The sequence below is a fragment of the Daktulosphaira vitifoliae genome, unplaced genomic scaffold (assembly GCF_025091365.1).
Source record: "Daktulosphaira vitifoliae isolate Bord-2020 unplaced genomic scaffold, ASM2509136v1 Scaffold_2, whole genome shotgun sequence".
Lineage (NCBI taxonomy): Eukaryota > Metazoa > Arthropoda > Insecta > Hemiptera > Phylloxeridae > Daktulosphaira > Daktulosphaira vitifoliae.
The window spans coordinates 9,064,550-9,071,280 of NW_026099573.1; the positions used below are offsets into that span (position 1 = coordinate 9,064,550).

General features: G+C 26.4%; 1 long non-coding RNA gene across 1 annotated transcript in view; it reads right to left on the reverse strand.

The window, feature by feature from the left end:
• Positions 1 to 4,309: 4,309 nt before the first annotated feature.
• LOC126897489 (uncharacterized) overlaps positions 4,310 to 6,731 on the reverse strand; it is a 16,175-nt gene continuing 13,753 nt past the window's right edge. The window contains exon 4 of the long non-coding RNA XR_007702114.1: positions 4,310 to 4,461. This is a non-coding gene — a long non-coding RNA (uncharacterized LOC126897489). The remainder of the gene's footprint in view (positions 4,462 to 6,731) is intronic.

Sequence of the window (6,731 nt, forward strand, 5' to 3'; positions counted from 1 at the left end):
GTTATTTTCAATCAGCAATTATTTTAACCATTATAGGAGTTATTAATTTGATTTATTAATACAATATAATATTTGTGTCTCCGAGTTTTTAAACTACTTTGATTCGTCTAAAGATCACAAATCTAGTTGAATATATTATCCTTTAAGATTGAATAAATTCCCTCGTTCATGGTAAATGGGGGAAATTTTTTTGATTGCAACTAAACAAGCTTTTAAAAATTATTTCCCAACCCATACATACTAGATTATCAAAAAGAAACTTTTTTGAAGGTCAAAATCAAGTATTTGAAGAGTACTTCTCAATTTTCACATTTTGATAATATGGGACAATGGGATTTTGGTATAAAATCGTTAATTTTTCAAAGAAAATATTTTTTAATTACTTATGCAAATTCTAAAAACTATAATTTTTTGCAATAAAGTATATGCATAAAACATTTAAATATACCTTAAACGTAGTCTAAGCAGGCAATAATTATTTAAACAATGTTTTATCAAAATCATAGTTGGATCGAAAGATAAAATTACTGTCTTTTAGATTTGAGACAAGCTATAATACAGCCTTTATAATTACAGAGTGTTCAGTAAGTAAGGAAACAGTTCAATTGTTACAAACAATAAGAAATATAGAAATTTGTTTCCTTACTAATATCCTATATACAGAGTGTTCAGTAAGTCAGGAAACGGGTTTCTATTGTTCTCATTGTTTGTAACAATGAGAACAATAGAAACCCGTTTCCTGACTTACTGAACACCCTGTATATATATATTTATACAGTTTTTGTATATACAGGTACACGTGTTAATAGATGAATCATCGTGTAAGCCTATATATTATGTTTATTCATGAAATATACAATTTTATATTTAGAATTTGTATGGTTACTGTATACTGTTTTATTAAGTAATTTTTTTTATTAAAATTATTATATTTGCACATTTGCTAGTATTTTCTGTCTTAATCAATATTAAATCTTGAATAATGTAATTTAAAATGTATTTTTCTAAAAATCCATTATTAAATTACGTTAACAATTAAAAAGAGATATCATAAAAAACTAAAATTAACACAATAGAATCGCAGCATAGTTGGAACAAGTATAGATAATACCTGACAGTAATATATCAATATTATAAAAAAAAACCAGCACAGGTGGGTCGCGGAACAGTGGTGAACGTGTCATAGTTGGGTCATGTATAATGATATCTAACAGTGATTAAAATCACTATAATAAAAAACGCTTCCATAAACTTTTCAATAAGTTATAGCATTATAAAGTTAGAAATATAAAATATAAAATCGAGAATTTTCACACAAAAATAACATTCGGTAGCTATTTTCACTATGAAGACAAAATAAAGTCTGGAATTTTTTTTTTTTCATAATTAAGTAAATTACGTTAGCCTTAATTTAATATAAGTAGTTGTATAATAAATGAGCTGGATACCCCCCAAAACGGCCTCGACCGTTTCCTCTCCATAGGTGGACGGGCGGTGTAAACTGCCGGGGTGATATGGTGAACGGCATAGAGACCCCTTCCCATGAAATTAGTTTCTTACAATGGTATATGGTATTTTATTTTCGTGTAGAATAAATGCAAAAAATTAAATGTTGAAAATTACGTAGTTCGTGACTTGTCCATAATATGTAAATGATAAATTTTGAAACTCTATAAGTAGTGTTAAAATTATATTATCTTAATATTACCAAAAGAGCACAGTAAAAAAATAGTCAAAAAAAAGGTGTGATAGTATATCAAAGCAATAAAGTTTCATGTCACATTCAAGAAATTATTGACGCGTTAGATGAAATATTATATACTACACATGATCCGCTAATTAAAAATCACACTAATTTATTAAATTCGGAGATTAGTACAATAGAAATCCTTATGAGTTTATATATTTGGTGTAAAGTATTTATATACTACAGCATAGTAGTCGAAGAATCAACAATATCTATTGATGTAATAAACTTTATGAAGAAAAGTAATGGAGCTTTTCAGAACTTAGCCATTGCTCCTAGGATTTTATTACGAGTCCCAATAATTTAATATACTACAGAACGCAGAATAAATCAAAGAAATTAAAATAGTGTTGAAAATTACGTAGCTTGTGAATTTTCCATAATACGCAAATTGTAAATTTTGTAAATTCTATAAATAGCGTTAAAATTATTTCTCCATCATAAAATTTTTACCTGACGTTTTAATTGCCTAAAGGAAAGTACTATATAAATTTGAAAAAAATTCGTTCAGTCACTTTTGTGTAATGAGATGATAAAGATGGCTATTTTCAGCAAACCTTGAATGTTCAAGACCGTAAAACGATATAAAAAAAATTATAAATCGATTGATATGGGTTAAAAGAACATTACTAAAAGTTTCTGAAAAGAAAAAAAAATTTTAATAAAAAAATTTTTTGACCTTCAANAAAAAAAAAAAATGTTTAAATTATTATTATTCTGTAAGTAATTGAGTGGGTTATGATAAAAAAATCACCCTGTATATATATTTATACAGTTTTTGTATATACAGGTACGTGTTAATAGATGAATCATCGTGTAAGCCTATATATTATGTTTATTCATGAAATATACAATTTTATGTTTAGAATTCGTGTCGTTACTGTATACTGTTTTATTAAGTAATTTTTTTTATTAAAATTATTATATTTGCACATTTGCTAGTATTTTCTGTCTTAATCAATATTAAATCTTGAATAATGTAATTTAAAATGTATTTTTCTAAAAATCCATTATTAAATTACGTTAACAATTAAAAAGAGATATCATAAAAAACTAAAATTAACACAATAGAATCGCAGCATAGTTGGAACAAGTATAGATAATACCTGACAGTAATATATCAATATTATAAAAAAAAACCAGCACAGGTGGGTCGCGGAACAGTGGTGAACGTGTCATAGTTGGGTCATGTATAATGATATCTAACAGTGATTAAAATCACTATAATAAAAAACGCTTCCATAAACTTTTCAATAAGTTATAGCATTATAAAGTTAGAAATATAAAATATAAAATCGAGAATTTTCACACAAAAATAACATTCGGTAGCTATTTTCACTATGAAGACAAAATAAAGTCTGGAATTTTTTTTTTTTCATAATTAAGTAAATTACGTTAGCCTTAATTTAATATAAGTAGTTGTATAATAAATGAGCTGGATACCCCCCAAAACGGCCTCGACCGTTTCCTCTCCATAGGTCGACGGGCGGTGTAAACTGCCGGGGTGATATGGTGAACGGCATAGAGACCCTTTTCCCAATGAAATTAGTTTCTTACAATGTTATGTAATATTTTATTTTCGTGTAGAATAAATGCAAAAAATTAAATGTTGAAAATTACGTAGTTCGTGATATGTCCATAATATGTAAATGATAAATTTTGAAACTCTATAAGTAGTGTTAAAATTATATTATCTTAATATTACCAAAAGAGCACAGTAAAAAAATAGTCAAAAACAAGGTGTGATAGTATATCAAAGCAATAAAGTTTCATGTCACATTCAAGAAATTATTGATGCGTTAGATGAAATATTATATACTACACATGATCCGCTAATTAAAAATCACACTAATTCATTAAATTCGGAGATTAGTACAATAGAAATCCTTATGAGTTTATATATTTGGCGTAAAGTATTTATATACTACAGCTTAGTAGTTGAAGAATCAACAATATCTATTGATGTAATTAACTTTNTAAACAAGATGAATGTTCAATACCTATCGTTAATTTTAATTTGGATGGCGAGACTGTAGATGAGTATTCGGAGTGGTATTTATAATTTGTAAATAATAAGTTTATTTTGTTTTAAGTTAATTATTTTTCATAATTTGTTTATGATATTAATAATACTTTAATGCTATCATAATTAGCAATTGTTGTTACTAGTGTTATGTAACACGTTTTTATTTTAACCATAGCTAATTTTATTTTTTAATATCATTACAATAATTCTATTGCAGTGATTGGTGTGTCAAAGCAGAACGTCACAATTACAGTCTCGTTTTTTGACATGCATATTGAGATTGAAGCATCAACCACATTTCCTGCTAATACATCTGCATATGCTCTAATAATTTCAGACAATGTATTTACTTATACACCTTTTGTCAGAACCGTCCGTATAATTTAACATTAATATTTACACGTTTATGTAAACATTTATTAATAACCTTGTATTTATTATTATTATTACTATTAAATAAATATATTATATACAAATAACAACAATTTTTTTTTTATTTTAGATTATAAATAACTAGTACAATATATAAAGTTAATGTTTATAAATTATTAATGTAGGTTAATTTTCAGACTTGATTGGGTTTCGGCCATTGTGAAGCCCATGGACTATAACTATTTTCTTGGGTAAACACTGTTGTATTGAAAAATGTTGGTCCATCATTTTCATCGCACATTTCTTCTTCTTTTTCCTAAAACATAATTATAATTTTAATAATAATAAAGGTTATGACAATCTATGTTCATTAAACTCGCATTAATTTGAAGCGTACCCTCGGACCATGACTTGGTCCAACGATCAACTATTACATTGTACGCTAAATTCTTCATCTCGCTTATGTAATTACTGTCACCTTTAGGAAAAGTATCGCATATTTCTTTATCGTTCAAACTTCTTATAAAATTAACCATTTCATCATTGAAATGTAGCTTATATATTATACAACTACTTATATTAAATTAAATCTAATGTAATGTACTTTATTATGGAAAAAAAAATTGAAATTGATATTCAATAATTTAATATTATAATTTATATGGAGAAATTATAAAAATAATAAAGTAGTAGTATATTTCTTTACTTTTAACGCGTATAAAAATTTAAAGTGCTTGATGCAATACTTTTCAATAAAAACTGTTTGTTACTATAAATAAATGCACTGGACTACAAGGAACTTTCATCAGAAGCAAAACTATACTTTTCTAAATCAACTTTTCGCGTTGCTTTCAAATCTGCAATTAGACTTTTTCTATCACTTCTAATTTTTTATATCATTACATATAAAATAATAATTAAAAGAAAAAAAAATTGTTATCAAATTATTACTGATTTTGATTTTTAATATGTTAAAAATAATCAGTCCACATTTTCATTTTTAACCTATTTTTTTTAATCCTTTTAAGTTGATTTTTGTGAATGTTTATAATAAAAAAATAAATAAATTTATTTTACCATAAATTTTAACTCAATTGGCAAGTTTGAAATTGAATTAAATAGAAAATTTTATGAGAATTAAAAAAATTGTATCGTTAAGATTAATATGCAGTTAGGATGTTTTATAATTACTATTTATAGTAAATTTATCAGAGTAGCTCAATATTTTTTTGCATTTTTATCGTGATAGATAACTTAAATAGAAATAATAGTAATCATTTCCTAGTAACTTATGGTGTTTAAAAAGATTCTACAATTGAAATATTCAGAAGTTAATTCATTTTAATGTTTTACTATAACTAAAAGAATCATTTAAAACAAAGTTTTAATTTTGTTGTTGAAACTTTTCGTTTGACACCAGCGTTTGTTACTGCCATACTCGCGTTACGTTTAAACACGGCGGTGCCAATTTGTGGTACTCTGTGATGAATTTCGTGATAACTTATACGGACTCCATTGCGTATGGCGGTACCTCCGTATTGACGTCAACATAAAATAAGCGCCGAGAGAGAGACTAGTCGCTCGAGGTTCAGTAGACCGGTGTGCACGGAGAGATTTTGTTGTACCGCAAAATAAACAAAACAATACAAATAGCAGTGCCGTTTTGTGGCAAAATACCGTTTTGTCGAACGAATATCAAAAAAAATGTGTCGCCACGCAGTCGATTGGACGAAATAATAACGTACGATGAATTATGATAACCCAACCACCGACAATGTTTTAAGCATTATCAGTGGTTGGTCAAACTGTAGTTTTACAGGTCTAGTGAATTCGTAAATACCGCGAGTAGGAGTACAATTCAAAATCGGTACTTGCGAACCGACGGCCTGTAGCGTTTGCGTTAAACACAATTATGACGAGACGTCAACGCGTATTGCAACATCGGGATGAATCTCGTGCGGTGATCAAACGTTTAGAATTAAAATATAGTTTAAAAAAACTAAAAAACACGCTTTTAAAGGACATCGACTAAAAAGTTAAAAATAATTTTTAAAATAAGCTTAAAACTATAATAAACGAAAAATACTAGTATTATTGTATGATAAAATAAGCTTAAAACAATAATTAACAAAAAATACTAGTATTATTGTAAAATAAAATAACTTCAAAACAATAATGAACGAATAATAATAGTATTATTGTGAAATAAAATAAGCTTAAAACAATAATAAACGAAAATACTAGTATTATTGTGAAAAAAGCGTGGGTGCTTTGTGCCATATTTTTCGTATATTGAGCGCCCGACGCTTTTATCACAATAATACTAGTATTTTCGTTTATTATTGTTTTAAGCTTATTTTATTTCACAATAATACTATTATTATTCGTTCATTATTGTTTTGAAGTTATTTTATTTTACAATAATACTAGTATTTTTTGTTAATTATTGTTTTAAGCTTATTTTATCATACAATAATACTAGTATTTTTCGTTTATTATAGTTTTAAGCTTATTTTAAAAATTATTTTTAACTTTTTAGTCGATGTCCTTTAAAAGCGTGTTTTTTAGTTTTTTTAAACTATATTT